Below are 20,352 nucleotides of genomic sequence, written 5' to 3'. Positions count from 1 at the left end.
CATTTTTGCCCGATTTTCAATATTTTTAGCATTTTAAGCCTGTTTTTCATCATTTTAAAGTGAGATTTTCACCCGAAACTTTATTTTAACATATTAAGACCCATATGTTTTAATTATTCACGTTTTTAAAGTAGATCTTATCCAAGATTTAGTGGTTGGAGTAATAAAGGTGGAGTGTTGACTTTCCTTTAGCTTATGACACAAGCAACCCCTCACACCCACTCCTTTACCAGCCACACTCCTCCCACCATGCCTAGGTCTTGTCAATGTACTTTTTCATCATTTCTAACCTTTTTCCCACATTATTAGAGCTGGAACATCACTCCACATTCCTCACTTCACTCATTTCTCTCATTTTACCAAAAGATCAAACACAACTTTCCCTCACTTTCTCTCTCTAAAAATTCGAGATTCAAGGTTGATCATCAAGCTTTCTTACACTCTTGTTAAGTATAATTCATCCTCCTTGTGATGATTACACTTCATTTTACTCAAATCATTCATTGCTTACACAAACTTCATCATTATTGTGTTAGATTCTTTAATCTTCAAAGTAATCCTTCAAGTGTTCTTGAGTTGAACACTTCTCTTCTGTGACAATCGTCAATCTTGAGTCAAGTCAAGTCATCAAGTCAAACCGGTCAACTCGATTAAACCTTGTGTATTAGGGTTTGTGTTATGTTCATACTGTATAACTTGCTATATTAATGGAAAAACATCACTTGGGAAAAGTCTTGTGTTAAAATTTCCTAGGCCTTAGTGCTAATCAATGAACTAAACTGATAAAAACCATGTTGCATACTCATCGGGAGTGTGTAGGATCCTTAATCATGACTTAACGGGGCTCAAGAACCTTGCATTGTGGGGCCAAACACTCACAATTGTCACACATGGAACCTCTCTCAATCGTTTTCACTCTATCTCTCACTATGTCAAATCTCTCCCAAATCTCTCCAAGTATGTGAAATCTCTCTCAAATATCTCTTTGTATGAGAAATCTCTCTCAAATATCTCTTTGTATGAGAAATCTCTCCAAGAATGTCAAATCTCTCCCAAATCTCTCCAAGTATGTGAAACCTCTCTCAAATATCTCCTTGTATGAGAAATCTCTCCAAGAATGTCAAATCTCTCCCAAATCTCTCCAAGTATGTGAAATCTCTCTCAAACATCTCTTTGTATGAGAAATCTCTCCAAGAATGTCAAATCTCTCCCAAATCTCTCCAAGTATGTGAAACCTCTCTCAAATATCTCCTTGTATGAGAAATGTCTCTAAGAATGTCAAATCTCTCCCAAATCTCTCCAAGTATGTGAAATCTCTCCCAAATCTCTCTCAAAAGTTTCTCATAACTTTTTAGAATCATTCGGGTCATTCCGACCCTTAACCGGGTCAAAAACGGCTTAAAACGGGGTAAAAACGAGAAAAATAGACCTTAGGAACCGAAACCCTTCTCAAGGAGTCGAAGCTCCTTAAGGCCGAGACCTAGGAACCGAAAGTAGCAAGGACTGAACCGAGCCTCTGTTGGCTGAACCCGGAAGACCGAACCCCTATAGCTGAGACCGAGTCTCGGTCTCTGTCGCTTCTCGCTCTCTGTCGCTTCTCCTCTCTGTTGCTTCTCGCTCTCTGTCGCTTTCTCCCCTCTCTGTCGCCTCTCTGCTTCTGTTCGCCTCCCACCTCTCTGCTCTCTCTTCTTTTCTCTCGGTCTCTGCTCTCTCTCTTCTCTTCTCTCGGTCTCTGTCTCCTTCTCTCCTCTGTCTCTTCGCGCCTCTCTGTTCACTCTTCCCCTCTCGGTTCCTGCTCTCTCTCTTCTCCCCTCTCGGTTTCTGCCCTCTCTCCTCTCGGTTTCAGCATCAGAAGGCCGAACCTCGGCCAGAATTCGGAATATTGTCACTTTTAGCCCCTTTTTGATATTTTTAACATTTTAAGCCCGTTTTTCGTGATTTTAAAGCGGGATTTTCTCCAGAAACTATATTTTAACATAATAAACCCTAAATATTCATAATTTAAACATATTTTAATGAAAATCATTATCTAAATAATAAAGATCTAATGGGGGTTTATTTAAGGTGGAGTGTTGACCTTGCTTTAACTTATGTCACGAGCAACCACCCCACACCCACTCTATGACCAGCCATACCTCCCCACCTTACCTAGGTCACTTCAATGTCCCTTACACTCAATTTACACTCATTCCCACATTTTTAGAGCTGGAACAAACATCCTCTCTCCTCATTTCTCTCATTTGCTCTCATTTCACTAAGTATCAAACACCACTTTTCTCTCAAACTTTTTCTACACCAATTTCGAGATTCAAGGCTGATTTTCAAGTGTTCTTCCACTCTTAGTAAGTATAATTCATCCTCCTTATGATTATTTCACTTCATTCTACTCAAATCATTGATTTCTTACACAAACTCCATAACTATGATGTTAGATTCTCGAAAATCTTCAAGGCATCTCCAAGTGTTCTTGAGTTAAACACTTCCATTCTTCAACAATCATCTACTGAAATCACTTAAGGTGAGTTCATACCCCTACATTTTCATGTATTCTCAAGTTTTCAGGGGGGGGGGGGGGGGGGAATACAAGTTAAAACACCGAGAACATAACTAAATTTTTCTAACAGCCTTCATCAGAAAAGTTCAACTCCATTCACGGACTGTTTTGGGCATCTTAAACATTTTTGTTTTCAAAACTGTACAAAGTTCAAATAGTTCAAGATTTTAGCTTTAAAATGACTACTTGCACATCTCCATACGGTTTTTCTACAATTTATGGTGATTTTTACAAAACTACCTATCATTTCAAACAACAATCCGGACCAGTCTTTGATTATGGACTTTTTCACCCAAGTTGGAGGTCATTAAAAATAGTGATAAAAATTATGAGTAAACTAGACACATTTTGTGAACTCCCATAATTTACGGATCTAGTTTTCGACTTCGTATGATTTTTCTATGATTTTTCCAAAACAGTGCAGAATGGCTAAAGTTAGCCAACAGCATGTAAATATCATAACACTTTGTATTATGTTGAGCAAAGTGTATAATCATAAGTTCTAATTATTGAATATGTTTCTTTGTTAGTTTATCATCATGAACTGAAACTAATTCATTTATAATAAGTATTATTCATTCAGTTTAGAACACGTATATTAAACTATAAAAAGTATAGTTTAATAAATTCATAACACTAATACATTTTCATAAAAGAGTTCTTACATACTACAAACATTTTAGATAAACTATAATAGGAATAGTTTATGATATATTGCATAACACACACATACTAAAAGAGTACATTCATACAGAAAAGGTTTACACTCACACACATTATACGTAAACTTGTTACCCTAAATTGTGAGACATTCTCTCTTTCTGTACGTCCGAGTGCGGAATATAATTCCTGGTAGTTATAATCAGAGTCTCCTGGAAGGAGAACGTGATACTTGTATATAGATATATATTAGGTTTGACACCCCACACCTTGCTGCTAGCTACAGTGGGACCTGCAGGTCTACGGGTGACAAATGTCATTTCATTTTCGCGACGCCTGAGAAACGTCGTGGCAGGTTCACATAGTCATAGTATGATTATAGCGACTCACATAGGGAGATAACAATTCATAAAGTTTATGGGATTTCATAAAACCTAAGTAGGTTTTAGGTTGATTTAAATTCACTTTTTATATCAATTCAAACTCATGACATTTCTACTAAGTAAGAATGATTTCTTATACATTTTGGTCTTTGGTCATAAGGCTACATTATACGGATTTTAAGGAAAATATTGGATTTTTCTAAAACAAACGCGACATTTACATGAGAAAAGACTTCTATTAAGTTTTATAGCAAAAACTTATGAACTCACCAACCTTTGTGTTGACACTTTTCAAACAACTTGTATTCTCAGGAAATCACTAAACAGGTAATCAAGTGCTTTTAAGGATGGGACGTTAAGGCGTCAAACTTTTCATATTTTTTCAACATATTGTAATTGATTTTGAAACATGTAATTCATACAAGTGATGTAACTTTTTCAATTATATATATGTTGGTTGTGTTTGCTTAAATTACTATTGAAATTGTGGTTATGATACTATACATGAAGTCCTCCACCCCCGGATGTTTCCGCCATCCTTGGTTTGGGGGTGTGACATCTTCTCCAACATCCATCCACCAAAATCATTCAATGTGAGTTCATACCCCTAAATTTTCATATTTTCTTAAGTTTTAAGGGGGGAATACAAGTTAAATCACCAAGAACATCACTAAATGCTTCTAACAGCTTTTATCAAAAAAGTTAGACTCCATTCACGGACTGTTTTGGTAAACTTAAAACGTTTTAGTTTTCAAAACTGTACTAGGTGAAAATGGTTTATGTCTTTATCTTTAAAATGACTACTTGTACATCTTCATACGATTTTTCTACAATTTATAGTGATTTTTACAAAACTGTCTATCATTTCAAGAACCAATCCGGACCATTCTGTGTTTATGGATGTTTTCACCTAAGTTGGAGGTCACCAAAAATCATGGAAAATTTTGTGAACAAACTAGACTCATTTTCCAAACTCCCAGAATTTACGGATTCTGATTTGGATTTGTTATGAATTTTCTATAAATTTTCTAAGAACAGTAATAGAAACTATTACTAATAGAAAAATGCTAGCAATTTCATTTCACCTTGTAACATGTTGAGTAAGGTGTATATCTTTATGTGAATGTATGTTATTGCAAATAAATGACATTTTGGTCTCGGCATATAAACATGCATCAGTTAATAAATGGTTTTTGATATATATATATATATATATATATATATATATATATATATATAAGGATAACAAAATTGTTATAATCAAAGTACATCCATTACCTACGAACATTTGAATAAACTATGTTAAAGAGAGTTTACGTACATTACCACAACTACCCTTGTTTTGACAAACTATAATAGGAATAGTTTATCATACATTACATAACACTTTCTGTGACAATCGTCAATCTTGAGTCAAGTCAAGTCATCAAGTCAAGCCGGTCAACTCTATTAAACCTTGTGTATTAGGGTTTGTGTTATGTTCGTACTGTATAACTTGCTATATTAATGGGAAAACATCACTGGAGAAAAGTTTGGTGTTAAAAATTTCCTAAGCCTTAGTACTAATCAATGAATTAAACTGATGAAAACCATGTTGCATACTCATTAGGAGTGTGTGGGATCCTTAATCATGACTTAACGGGCTCAAGAGACTCGCATTACGGAACCAAACACTCACAAATGCCACACTTGAAATCTCTCTCAACTATCTCTCTGTATGAGAAATCTCTCCAAGAATGTCAAATCTCTCCTAAATCTCTCTAAGTATGTGAAATCTCTCTCAAATATCTCTCTGTATGAGAAATCTCTCCAAGAATGTCAAATCTCTCCTAAATCTCTCTAAGTATGTGAAATCTCTCTCAAATATCTCTCTGTATGAGAAATCTCTCCAAGAATGTCAAATCTCTCCAAGTATGTGAAAACTCTCGCAAATATCTCTTTGTATGAGAAATCTCTCCAAGAATGTCAAATCTCTCCTAAATCTCTCTAAGTATGTGAAATCTCTCTCAAATATCTCTCTGTATGAGAAATCTCTCCAAGAATGTCAAATCTCTCCCAAATCTCTCCAAGTATGTGAAAACTCTCGCAAATATCTCTTTGTATGAGAAATCTCTCCAAGAATGTCAAATCTCTCCCAAATCTCTTCAAGTGTGAGAAATCTCTCCCAAATCTCTCTCAAAAGTTTCCCGTAACTTTTTGGAATCATTCGGGTCATTCCGGCCCTTAACCGGGTCAAAAACGGCTTAAAACGGGGCGAAAACGAGAAAAATGGACCTTAGGAACCGAAACCCTCTTATAAGAGGCGAAGTTCCTTAGGACCGAAAGGTCTTCTTAGGGACCGAAAGTAAGAAGACCGAACCCGAGCAGGAGGAACCGAACCCTAGAGCAAGAACCGAAACTACTGTTCATCAACCGAGCGATCGGTCCCTCTCGGTGCCTCTCGGTCCGCCCCCACTCTCTGTTCGCTACCCCGCCGCTCCGTCGCCTTCTGTTCTTTCTTCTCGCTCGGTCTCTATTCGCGCGGTCGGTTCCCTTCTCTCCCCTCTATCTCTCGCGCGCTCTGTTCCTTTCTCTCCTCTCTGTCCCTTCGTGCTCTCAGTTCTTCCCTCCTTCTCCTCTCCTCTCGGTTCCGCCTCCCTCTCTCTCTCGGTTCAGCATAAGGGGGCCGAGCCTCGGCCAGATTTCGCATTTTTGTCATTTTCAGCCCATTTTTGATATTTTTAACATTTTAAGCCCGTTTTTCGTGATTTTAAAGCGGGATTTTCTCCAGAAATTTTATTTTAACATAATAAACCCTAAATATTCATAATTTAAACATATTTTTATAAAAATCATTAATTAAATAATAAAGATCTAATGGGGGATTTATTTAAGGTAGAGTGTTGACTTTGCCTTAACTTATGACACAAGCAACCACCCCACACCCACTCTATGACCAGCCATACCTCCCCACCTTACCTATGTCACTTCAATGTTCCCTTACACTCAAATTTCACTCACTCCCACGTTTTTGAGCTGGAACAAACAACCACACTCCTCATTTCTCTCATTTCTCTCATTCCACTAAGTAACAAACACCACTTTTTCTCTCAAACTCTTCTACACAAATTTTCGAGATCCAAGGCTGATTTCAAGTGTTCTTCCACACTTAGTAAGTAAAAATTCATCCTCCCTATTACTATTTCACTTCATTCTACTCAAATCTTTGGTTGCTTACACAAACTCCCTAACTATGATGTTAGATTCTCGAAAACCTTCAAGGCATCTCCAAGTGTTCTTGAATTAAACACTTCCATTCTTCAACAATCATCTACTGAAATCACTCAAGGTGAGTTCATACCCCTACATTTTCATGTTTTCTCAAGTTTTCAGGGGGGGAATACAAGTTAAAACACTAGGAACATAGCTAAATTTTTCTAACAGCCTTCATCAGAAAAGTTCAACTTCATTCACGGACTGTTTTTGGCATCTTAAACATTTTTGTTTTCAAAACTGTACAAGGTGAAAAGAGTTCAAGTTTTTAGCTTTAAAATGGCTACTTGCACATCTCCATACGATTTTTCTACAATTTATGGTGATTTTTACAAAACTGCCTATCATTTCAAACAACAATCCGGACCAGTCTGTGATTATGGACTTTTTCACCCAAGTTAGAGGTCATATTAATTTGTGATAAAAATTATGAGAAAACTAGACACATTTTGTGAACTCTCAGAATTTACGGATCTAGTTTTTGACTTCGTATGATTTTTCTATGATTTTTCTAAAACAGGGCAGAATTGCTAAATTTTGCCAACAGCATGTAAATATCATAACACTTTGTATTATGTTGAGCAAAGTGTATAATCGTAAGTTTTAGTATTTGTATGTGTTTCCTTGTTAGATTATCATTATGAACTGAAACTAAGACATTCATATTAAATATTAAATATTATTCATTCATTTTGGAACACGTATTATTAGACTATAAAAAGTATAGTTTGATAAATTCACAATACTAATACATTTCCATAAAAGAATTCATACATATTACATACATTTTAGATAAACTATAATAGGTATAGTTTATGATACATCACTCAACGCACTCGTACAAAAAGGGTACATCCATACAAGAAAGATTTATATTCACACACATTTCACGTAAACTTGTTAACCTATGTTGTGAGACTCTCTCTCTCTCCCCGTACGTCCGAGTGCGGGATATAATTCCTGGTAGTTATAATCAGAATCTCCTTGAGGGAGAACGTGATACTTGTATATAGATCTATATTGGGTTTGACACCCCACACCTTGCTGCTAGCTACAGTGGGACCTGCAGGTCTACGGGTGACAAATGTCATTTCATTTTCGCGACGCCTGAGAAACGTTGTGGCAGGTTCACATAGTCACAGTATGATTATAGCGACTCACTTAGGGGGATAACAATTCATGAAGTTTACGGGGTTTCATAAAACCGAAGTAGGTTTTAGGTTGATAAAAGAAATTTACTTTCCATAACATTTTAAACTCACAACATTTTTACTAAGAAACGATGATTTCTCATACACTCTAGTCTTTGGTTATAAGGCTACATTTCTCGGATTTCAAGGGAAATACCGGATTTTTCTGAAACAAACGCGACATTTACATGTGAAATACTTCTACTAAGTTTATTAATAAAAGCTTATGAACTCACCAACCTTTGTGTTGACACTTTTCAAACAACTTGTATTCACAGGAAAACACTAATCAGGTTATCAAGTGCTTTTGAGGATGGGACGTTAAGGCGTCAAACTTTTCATATTTTGACAACATATTGTAATTGATTTTGAAACATGTAATTCATACAAGTGATGTAACTTTTTCAATTATATATATGTTGGTTGTGTTTGCTTAAATTACTATTAAAATTGTGGTTATGATGCTATACATGAAGTCCTCCACCCCCGGACGTTTCCGCCATCCTCGGTTTGGGGGTGTGACAGATTGGTATGAGAGCACGGTTTATAGTGAATTAAGTATGTCAACCACATAAGATATACAAACTATAAACACATTTGGGACTAAAAGTCTCTGATTCTTAAAGTGATTTAAAGAGTTGTACTTTTAGAAAACAAATAAATTCTTGTTTTAAAGTATACTTGCATGCATTCTATACTAGCATGGTGTCATAACTTAGGAGAACATAAATTGAAAGAGGAGGAGTCGAACATTATTAATGCGCCTTAGCATGTGTAATCAGTTCTGGGAAGGATATAGCCTGATCAACTATATCCGTCCAAGAAGTAACTTACGCACACTAAGGAATAGTCGTAATGAGCGACAAATCTGAAAACCTAATTACACTCCATAAAGAACACGCTAAGAACCAAATATAAACATTTAAAAATACTATAGGAGTATTTGTACGTTTCTATAGCGCCAAATTTTTATTTTCCGATACATACTTCTTAACCCCGTTTCTCGTGCAGACGACATGGCAGGATTTCACATACCCGGGGACCCCTACTTTCCCAATCAGGGAAACGCGGGATGGATCGAAGACGAGCCCGAGGAGAATCCCGAAGAGGAACCCAAGGAAGATCCCGAAGAGGATCCCGAGGAGGAGCCCGAGGAGGAAGACGAACAAGAAGAAGAAGAGGAAGAAGAGGAAGACGACCAAGAAGAAGAGGAAGAAGAGGAAGAAGAGGAAGAAGAGGAAGGTGATGAGGTAGTCATGGTTGGGAACGAAGCGGAGGAACCACCAGAAGTATGAAACCCTCCCTACATCGCGAGGGTACCCGCGCACCGTTTTGGTTACAACGGACCTGAACCCCCTTGGGTAACAACGATCGAAAGATGGAGCCGACAACAACGCCAACGGTCACCATATGGCTACCAACGAGGTTACTATGATCTCACTCATGGTGGACCGGCTGACAGGGCTCTCCCCGTCACGATACAACGAATGGCAAGAATGGATGATCATGGTAGGACAACGACAGATCAGGTCCGGGAGTTAAGTGCCATTGTACAGTCTACTACGGATCGCACCAGAAACCTGGAACGAGACTCCCACCACCGAGACCAACTCATTCGAGACCTTCTCGCGGCTCAAGCAGAAACAAGAGAGTATCGGGAAAGATACATGGCACTCGAAGAGAGAATGGTTGCAGCCGAACGCAAATTGGCGGAACTACAGGGCGCATCGACATCATCGCAGCCTCCGTCAAAGAAGGGTCGCAGTGATTAGAACTCGTTGCTATTCTCCCGTCTTGTTAGTAGAATTTTATGAGTACGCGTTGGTGCTACTCCTTGTATGTAGGTCGACCCTACGACTATGTGATTACACTATTCAAAGGGCTTTTGTAATGCCAAAAACTACCTTTTGTAACGATGTAATGTAGACCCTTATGAGGTCAAACTTTTCTCTCTAAACGTTATGTACTAAAAGTTATCAATGAAATTTGGCATGTGTTTTATTTATTGAATGTTTGGCACTATACATCATAACCTGATCACACAAACAGTTTACGAATAATAAAGTTATGATAAAATACAAGAGGGATGAAACCAGTAACACTCGACTCGTTATCACTATTGAAGTCTCACCGACTAGTCATTTTTTTTTATGACAGAACCATGCCACCAAGGAAAAGACCAAGGCCTTCCAGCAACCCAGTGCCGCCTCCACCAGCACCTCCGCAGTTTGATCCTGCAATGTTCCAGGCTGCAGTAACGGCATCCGTGGCGGAAGCAATGTCGCAAATGGGAACCCATGGTTCCGGCGGTTCTGGATCCGGAGCTACAAATTCCATCCATGGGGACAGTACGGGGCGTACGAGGGAGTGCTCTTACAAAGACTTCACGAATGGCAAACCTGATCCTTTCAATGGAAGCGGGGGCGTTATCACACTGGTTCAATGGTTCGAAAGGACCGAGGCAGTTTTTGAAATCTGTGCTTGTCCCGAAGCGAGCAAGGTCAAGTTTGCGGCATTCACTTTCACTGGAAAAGCACTTACTTGGTGGAATGGCCGAGTTAAGTCACTTACTCCTGCAGTAGCTAACGCGATCAGCTGGGAGGATTTGAAAGCTCTAATGTTAAAGGAATACTGCCCGAGGGGCGAAATACAAAAACTTGAAGAAGAACTTTGGAACCTCAGGATGACAGGCACTGATCTTGAAACTTATACTGCCCGTTTCAACGACCTAGCACTCCTCTGTCCAACAATGGTCACTCCAGAAGAGAAGAAGGTGGAACGATATCTCTGGGGTCTATCATCCCAGATTCAAGATAGTATCTTGGCCTCGAAACCCACTACCTTTGAGAGTGCCAAGGAATTGGCACAACAACTCATAGATCACAGGGCTAGCCGTGGTACCGTGATAACCACCACCGACCGAACAAAAGGAGGGAACAACAAGAGGAAGTTCTGGGGCAATAAAAGGAAACAACCAATTCAGGACCCCGCCAAAAAGCAACTGATTGTTGCTGTTCGCACCGCCACTACTGCTGTCGCACCAGCGCCACCGAAACAGTATACAGGAACTCTTCCCAAATGCAACAAGTGTAACTACCACCATAACGGTGCTTGTCGAGAGTTACACTGCAATAACTGTAACAAAAAGGGGCACACTGCACGATTCTGTAGAGCGACTACCCAACCCGCCACACAAGTCGCTACGACCGGCAACACTGGAGCAAGCCAAGCCTGCTATGGGTGTGGTGAAACGGGACACTTCAGGAGGAACTGCCCCAAGGCACGAGCCCCTAATGCTGGGGGTGTAGGGAGAGTCCTAACTTTAGGGCAGGGAGAAGCAGTCAAGGATCCCTCTGTGGTTACTGGTACGTTCCTCCTCAATAACTCTTATGCATGCGTACTTTTCGATAGTGGGGCAGAAAGGAGTTTCATAAGTCACCAATTCAAACATATACTTAAGCAAAATTCTCAACCACTAGAAGATTCTTACATCGTAGAAATGGCAAATGGAAAGGTTGAGCGCGCTAATGATATTTACATAGGGTGTACTCTCACTCTAGACAACCATTTGTTCAAAATCGACCTTATGCCGGTCACCATAAAAAGCTTCGATATAATCATTGGTATGGATTGGTTAAGACTTCATCGTGCCGACATTCTATGTTACGAAAGGGCCGTCCGCCTCAATCTGCCGAATGGCAACGTTCTCACCGTCTATGGCAATAAACCTAGTGCGAACCTACAAATCATCTCTTGTGTTAAAACCCAAAAGTACCTCCGAAAGCAATACCAGGTTTTCTTAGCCCACATCGTAGACAAGAAACAGGAGGTGAAGGACATCAAAGAAATTCCAGAAGTATGCAACTTCCCTGATGTTTTCCCAGACGATCTGCCTGGTGTACCACTCGCACGACAAGTCGAATTTCGGATCGACTTAGTCCCAGGAGCTACCCCCGTCGCCAGGGCTCCCTATCGCTTAGCACCGGCAGAAATGCAAGAACTATCCAGCCAATTGAATGAACTATTGAGCAAAGGGTTCATCAGGCCAAGCTTCTCACCTTGGGGAGCACCAGTCTTATTTGTAAAGAAGAAGGATGGGTCTTTTCGTATGTGCATAGACTATCGAGAACTAAACAAACTCACTATCAAGAACCGTTATCCCCTACCCCGAATCGATGACCTCTTCGATCAGCTCCAAGGAGCCAGCTACTTTTCAAAAATCGACCTGAGGTCGGGCTATCATCAACTGCGAGTTCAAGAAGAGGATATCCCCAAGACGGCATTCAGAACTCGCTATGGGCACTATGAGTTTGTAGTGATGCCATTCGGGTTAACTAACGCGCCCGCGGTGTTCATGGATTTGATGAATCGAGTGTGTCGACCCTTCTTGGATAAATTCGTCATCGTATTCATCGACGATATCCTAGTCTATTCGAGGAGCGAAGAAGAGCACAGACATCACCTACGACTAGTTCTGGAGGTTTTAAGGACCGAGAAGCTTTACGCTAAATTCTCAAAGTGTGAATTTTGGCTCCGAGAAGTAGGATTCCTTGGCCACGTAGTAAGCAAGGAAGGAATACATGTGGACCCCTCGAAGATCAAAGCAATCGAAGATTGGTCAACACCTACAACGCCGACAGAAATCCGACAGTTTTTGGGACTCGCAGGCTACTATCGAAGATTCATACAAAACTTCTCCAAAATCGCTAAGCCTCTCACCACCTTGACTCAGAAAGGGGTGGTGTTCGAATGGGAAGATAAACAAGAAGCCGCCTTCCAGACACTAAAGCAAGCCCTATGCAGCGCACCAGTCTTGTCTCTTCCAGAAGGAACTGATGATTTTGTGGTGTATTGCGATGCTTCAAATCAAGGCCTCGGCTGTGTGCTCATGCAAAGGGGAAAAGTCATCGCTTATGCATCAAGGCAACTGAAGACACATGAAGTTAATTACACAACCCACGACCTTGAATTGGGAGCTGTGGTGTTCGCCCTGAAGATTTGGAGGCACTACCTCTACGGCACCAAGTGCACCATCTTCACTGATCACAAAAGTCTTCAACACATTCTCAATCAGAAAGAACTAAACATGCGCCAAAGAAGATGGGTGGAATTACTGAATGACTACGAATGTGAAATTCGCTACCACCCGGGCAAGGCTAATATAGTAGCCGACGCCTTAAGCAGGAAAGAATACTCGGGTCGCCGAGTAAAATCCCTAGCCATGACCATCCACTCCCAACTGGCCACCCAGATCAAGGACGCCCAATTAGAAGCCCTGAAACCAGAAAACGTGGCAAGCGAAGCACTAAGGGGGATGGATAAGAACTTGGAAGTCAAAGGGGATGGAGCTCGTTATCTCATGAATCGAATCTGGACACCGAAGTTCGGTGGGTACCGAGACGTTGTAATGAACGAGGCCCACAAGACTCGATACTCCATTCATCCGGGGTCAGATAAGATGTATCTAGACCTCAAAAGGTTATACTGGTGGCCAAACATGACGTTGGAAGACATGCTGAGAGCCTGTGTGATAGATTTTGGTAAAGCATGGGATACCCATCTACCTCTTATCGAATTCTCTTATAATAACAGTTATCACACTAGCATTGGAGTCGCTCCATTCGAAGCTCTCTACGGTCGCAAGTGTAGATCACCACTGTGTTGGGCCGAAGTTGGAGATACTCAGCTAGCCAGAGGGCAAGTCCCTGATAGCACCCTTACGGGGCCGGAAATCATAAGGGAAACCACAGAAAAGATCATTCAAATTCGGGAAAGACTAAAAGCGTCTCGTGATCGACAAAAGAGTTACGCGGATAAGCGACGCAAACCTTTAGAATTCCAGGTCGGAGACTGGGTACTACTAAAAGTTTCCCCCTGGAAGGGGGTGATACGTTTCGGTAAACGGGGGAAACTAAACCCAAGGTATATCGGTCCGTTCGAAATCCTTGCTAGGATTGGTCCTGTGGCGTACAAACTCCGACTACCACAAGAACTTAGTAATGTGCACCCTATCTTCCACGTGTCCAACTTAAAGAAGTGTCTGTCTGACGAGACACTCGTAATACCACTCGAAGAAATCGAAGTTAATGAAAATCTCCACTTTGTGGAGGAACCCGTCGAGATCATGGATCGAGAGATCAAGAGAACAAAACAAAGTCGCATTCCCATAGTGAAGGTTCGTTGGAACGCGAAACGAGGGCCTGAGTTTACCTGGGAACGTGAAGATCAAATGAAGCAAAAGTATCCACATCTTTTCCCAAACCCTTGAAGTCCCAGCCGAATTTAAATTTCGGGACGAAATTCCCTCTAACGGGGGGATGATGTGACAATCGTCAATCTTGAGTCAAGTCAAGTCATCAAGTCAAGCCGGTCAACTCTATTAAACCTTGTGTATTAGGGTTTGTGTTATGTTCGTACTGTATAACTTGCTATATTAATGGGAAAACATCACTGGAGAAAAGTTTGGTGTTAAAAATTTCCTAAGCCTTAGTACTAATCAATGAATTAAACTGATGAAAACCATGTTGCATACTCATTAGGAGTGTGTGGGATCCTTAATCATGACTTAACGGGCTCAAGAGACTCGCATTACGGAACCAAACACTCACAAATGCCACACTTGAAATCTCTCTCAACTATCTCTCTGTATGAGAAATCTCTCCAAGAATGTCAAATCTCTCCTAAATCTCTCTAAGTATGTGAAATCTCTCTCAAATATCTCTCTGTATGAGAAATCTCTCCAAGAATGTCAAATCTCTCCTAAATCTCTCTAAGTATGTGAAATCTCTCTCAAATATCTCTCTGTATGAGAAATCTCTCCAAGAATGTCAAATCTCTCCCAAATCTCTCCAAGTATGTGAAAACTCTCGCAAATATCTCTTTGTATGAGAAATCTCTCCAAGAATGTCAAATCTCTCCTAAATCTCTCTAAGTATGTGAAATCTCTCTCAAATATCTCTCTGTATGAGAAATCTCTCCAAGAATGTCAAATCTCTCCCAAATCTCTCCAAGTATGTGAAAACTCTCGCAAATATCTCTTTGTATGAGAAATCTCTCCAAGAATGTCAAATCTCTCCCAAATCTCTTCAAGTGTGAGAAATCTCTCCCAAATCTCTCTCAAAAGTTTCCCGTAACTTTTTGGAATCATTCGGGTCATTCCGGCCCTTAACCGGGTCAAAAACGGCTTAAAACAGGGCGAAAACGAGAAAAATGGACCTTAGGAACCGAAACCCTCTTATAAGAGGCGAAGTTCCTTAGGACCGAAAGGTCTTCTTAGGGACCGAAAGTAAGAAGACCGAACCCTAGCAGGAGGAACCGAACCCTAGAGCAAGAACCGAAACTACTGTTCATCAACCGAGCGATCGGTCCCTCTCGGTGCCTCTCGGTCCGCCCCCACTCTCTGTTCGCTACCCCGCCGCTCCGTCGCCTTCTGTTCTTTCTTCTCGCTCGGTCTCTATTCGCGCGGTCGGTTCCCTTCTCTCCCCTCTGTCTCTCGCGCGCTCTGTTCCTTTCTCTCCTCTCGGTCCCTTCGTGCTCTCAGTTCTTCCCTCCTTCTCCTCTCCTCTCGGTTCCGCCTCCCTCTCTCTCTCGGTTCAGCATAAGGGGGCCGAGCCTCGGCCAGATTTCGCATTTTTGTCATTTTCAGCCCATTTTTGATATTTTTAACATTTTAAGCCCGTTTTTCGTGATTTTAAAGCGGGATTTTCTCCAGAAATTTTATTTTAACATAATAAACCCTAAATATTCATAATTTAAATATATTTTTATAAAAATCATTAATTAAATAATAAAGATCTAATGGGGGATTTATTAAAGGTAGAGTGTTGACTTTGCCTTAACTTATGACACAAGCAACCACCCCACACCCACTCTATGACCAGCCATACCTCCCCACCTTACCTATGTCACTTCAATGTTCCCTTACACTCAAATTTCACTCACTCCCACGTTTTTGAGCTGGAACAAACAACCACACTCCTCATTTCTCTCATTCTCTCATTCCACTAAGTAACAAACACCACTTTTTCTCTCAAACTCTTCTACACAAATTTTCGAGATCCAAGGCTGATTTCAAGTGTTCTTCCACACTTAGTAAGTAAAAATTCATCCTCCCTATTACTATTTCACTTCATTCTACTCAAATCTTTGGTTGCTTACACAAACTCCCTAACTATGATGTTAGATTCTCGAAAACCTTCAAGGCATCTCCAAGTGTTCTTGAATTAAACACTTCCATTCTTCAACAATCATCTACTGAAATCACTCAAGGTGAGTTCATACCCCTACATTTTCATGTTTTCTCAAGTTTTCAGGGGGGGAATACAAGTTAAAACACTAGGAACATAGCTAAATTTTTCTAACAGCCTTCATCAGAAACGTTCAACTCCATTCACGGACTGTTTTGGGCATCTTAAACATTTTTGTTTTCAAAACTGTACAAGGTGCAAATAGTTCAAGTTTTTAGCTTTAAAATGGCTACTTGCACATCTCCATACGATTTTTCTACAATTTATGGTGATTTTTACAAAACTGCCTATCATTTCAAACAACAATCCGGACCAGTCTGTGATTATGGACTTTTTCACCCAAGTTAGAGGTCATATTAATTTGTGATAAAAATTATGAGCAAACTAGACACATTTTGTGAACTCTCAGAATTTACGGATCTAGTTTTCGACTTCGTATGATTTTTCTATGATTTTTCCAAAACAGGGCAGAATTGCTAAATTTTGCCAACAGCATGTAAATATCATAACACTTTGTATTATGTTGAGCAAAGTGTATAATCGTAAGTTTTAGTATTTGTATGTGTTTCCTTGTTAGATTATCATTATGAACTGAAACTAAGACATTCATATTAAATATTAAATATTATTCATTCATTTTGAAACACGTATTATTAGACTATAAAAAGTATAGTTTAATAAATTCACAATACTAATACATTTCCATAAAAGAATTCATACATATTACATACATTTTAGATAAACTATAATAGGTATAGTTTATGATACATCACTCAACGCACTCGTACAAAAAGGGTACATCCATACAAGAAAGATTTATATTCACACACATTTCACGTAAACTTGTTAACCTATGTTGTGAGACTCTCTCTCTCTCCCCGTACGTCCGAGTGCGGGATATAATTCCTGGTAGTTATAATCAGAATCTCCTTGAGGGAGAACGTGATACTTGTATATAGATCTATATTGGGTTTGACACCCCACACCTTGCTGCTAGCTACAGTGGGACCTGCAGGTCTACGGGTGACAAATGTCATTTCATTTTCGCGACGCCTGAGAAACGTTGTGGCAGGTTCACAAAATTGTTATAATCAAAGTACATCCATTACATACGAACATTTGAATAAACTATGTTAAAGAGAGTTTACGTACATTACCACAACTACCCTTGTTTTGACAAACTATAATAGGAATAGTTTATCATACATTACATAACACTTTCTGTGACAATCGTCAATCTTGAGTCAAGTCAAGTCATCAAGTCAAGCCGGTCAACTCTATTAAACCTTGTGTATTAGGGTTTGTGTTATGTTCGTACTGTATAACTTGCTATATTAATGGGAAAACATCACTGGAGAAAAGTTTGGTGTTAAAAATTTCCTAAGCCTTAGTACTAATCAATGAATTAAACTGATGAAAACCATGTTGCATACTCATTAGGAGTGTGTGGGATCCTTAATCATGACTTAACGGGCTCAAGAGACTCGCATTACGGAACCAAACACTCACAAATGCCACACTTGAAATCTCTCTCAACTATCTCTCTGTATGAGAAATCTCTCCAAGAATGTCAAATCTCTCCTAAATCTCTCTAAGTATGTGAAATCTCTCTCAAATATCTCTCTGTATGAGAAATCTCTCCAAGAATGTCAAATCTCTCCTAAATCTCTCTAAGTATGTGAAATCTCTCTCAAATATCTCTCTGTATGAGAAATCTCTCCAAGAATGTCAAATCTCTCCCAAATCTCTCCAAGTATGTGAAAACTCTCGCAAATATCTCTTTGTATGAGAAATCTCTCCAAGAATGTCAAATCTCTCCAAAATCTCTCTAAGTATGTGAAATCTCTCTCAAATATCTCTCTGTATGAGAAATCTCTCCAAGAATGTCAAATCTCTCCCAAATCTCTCCAAGTATGTGAAAACTCTCGCAAATATCTCTTTGTATGAGAAATCTCTCCAAGAATGTCAAATCTCTCCCAAATCTCTTCAAGTGTGAGAAATCTCTCCCAAATCTCTCTCAAAAGTTTCCCGTAACTTTTTGGAATCATTCGGGTCATTCTCGGATTTCAAGGGAAATACCGGATTTTTCTGAAACAAACACGACATTTACATGTGAAATACTTCTACTAAGTTTATTAATAAAAGCTTATGAACTCACCAACCTTTGTGTTGACACTTTTCAAACAACTTGTATTCACAGGAAAACACTAATCAGGTTATCAAGTGCTTTTGAGGATGGGACGTTAAGGCGTCAAACTTTTCATATTTTGACAACATATTGTAATTGATTTTGAAACATGTAATTCATACAAGTGATGTAACTTTTTCAATTATATATATGTTGGTTGTGTTTGCTTAAATTACTATTAAAATTGTGGTTATGATGCTATACATGAAGTCCTCCACCCCCGGACGTTTCCGCCATCCTCGGTTTGGGGGTGTGACACTTTCATACAAAAAGGGTACATTTATACAAAAAGGGATTTTCATTACATTACACGTAAATTCATTAATGACTTTGTTAGACATCCGCTTTGCATTTACCAATAAGTCTTGTATTGTAACCAGAGTCTCCTGCAAGGAGAGCGTGATAGTTGTATATAGATCTATATTAGGTTTGACAAACCCACACCTTAACTGCATGCAATAGTTAGACCGGCAGGTCTGGGGTGACAAATGTCATAAACATTTCCGACGCCTGAAGAACGTCGTTTCAGGCAAACTAGGTCATAGCATGGTTATAATAAACTCACTGAAAGTATTAACAAACATAAGAATTTACGGGAATTTCATTGAATTCAAACGCGTTTATGTCGATTTAAACTTACATTATTTTCTATAAGTAAGAAAGGTTACTTATACATTTCGTTCTTTGGATATAAGACTACATTACACATTTTAAGGGAAATATCGGATTTCCTGGAAAAAACATGACATTTACAAGAAAAAGACTTTTATTAAGTTTTAAAACAAAAGCTTATGAACTCACCAACCTTTGTGTTGACATTTTTCAAACAACTTGTATTCTTAGGAAATCACTAAATAGGTATCAAAGTGCATTTTGAGGATGGGACGTTAAGGCATCAACATTTCATATTTTGTCAACATATTGTAATTGATTTGGAAACATGTAATTCATACAATGATGTAACTCTTTCAATTATATATATGTTGGTTGTGTCTGCTTGAATTACTATTGTCATTGTGGTTATGATACTATACATGAAGTCCTCCACCCCCGTACGTTTCCGCCATCCTTGGTTTGGGGTGTGACATTAACCAAGGAACCGAGGGATCATGGCAGATCCAAGCACATCAACAGAAAATATCACTTCGTAAGACATCGAGTAGAAGAGGGACTCCTCGTAGTGATGACGATATCGTCCGAGGATAACCCAGCAGATCCCCTTACGAAGGGACTAAGTAGGGTTAAGCACTTGCAGCATGCTAGGAGTATTGGGATGAAGGAGGATATTATTTTTAGTGATTAGATAGCTATTTAGAAACTTGTAGTAGATAAAATGTAATTGACATTTGATGATTAAATAAAAGAGTTTTTATTTATGGATAAAGTTGCTATCTTGTGTCAACTGTTTACTATTGTTTCACTTTTGCATGTTTTGACTTCCAGAATAATATGATTATTCGAATTATCCATGGTTAATCATACTTTGGAAGTAAGTTATAAGGAAAGATTATCATGATTTGGCTTGTAGATTGTCTAAAGTGTTTAGACATAGAAAAAGTTCGCTACAACGTTCATGAGTGCTCCTGAAATAAGATTTGAGTATTGGATTAAACCCACGTTCACATGAATCACTTCATGGAATTTATCATGAGTGATTGTGAGACGATAATATCATATAGTCTTCAAACCAAGATATATGAGTTGTTGATTACGAGTTGGTTGTGCATTGATAATACGCAGTAACTTGATGTTATAAAACGTGTTGTTGTGCATAGTTTAACAAGTAATTAGTACAAGCATATAAGTCGAAGTTTATCAATTTCTTTTATCCTAAGAGGATTAAAAGCGATATCTTGGGCCCCTTGATGATTTTTTTTGA

The sequence above is a fragment of the Lactuca saligna genome, chromosome 5 (genome assembly GCF_052625555.1).
Source record: "Lactuca saligna cultivar CGN05327 chromosome 5, ASM5262555v1, whole genome shotgun sequence".
Classification (NCBI taxonomy): domain Eukaryota; kingdom Viridiplantae; phylum Streptophyta; class Magnoliopsida; order Asterales; family Asteraceae; genus Lactuca; species Lactuca saligna.
The sequence above is the reverse complement of the archived record's forward strand: the minus strand, read 5'-3'. Positions refer to the sequence as shown.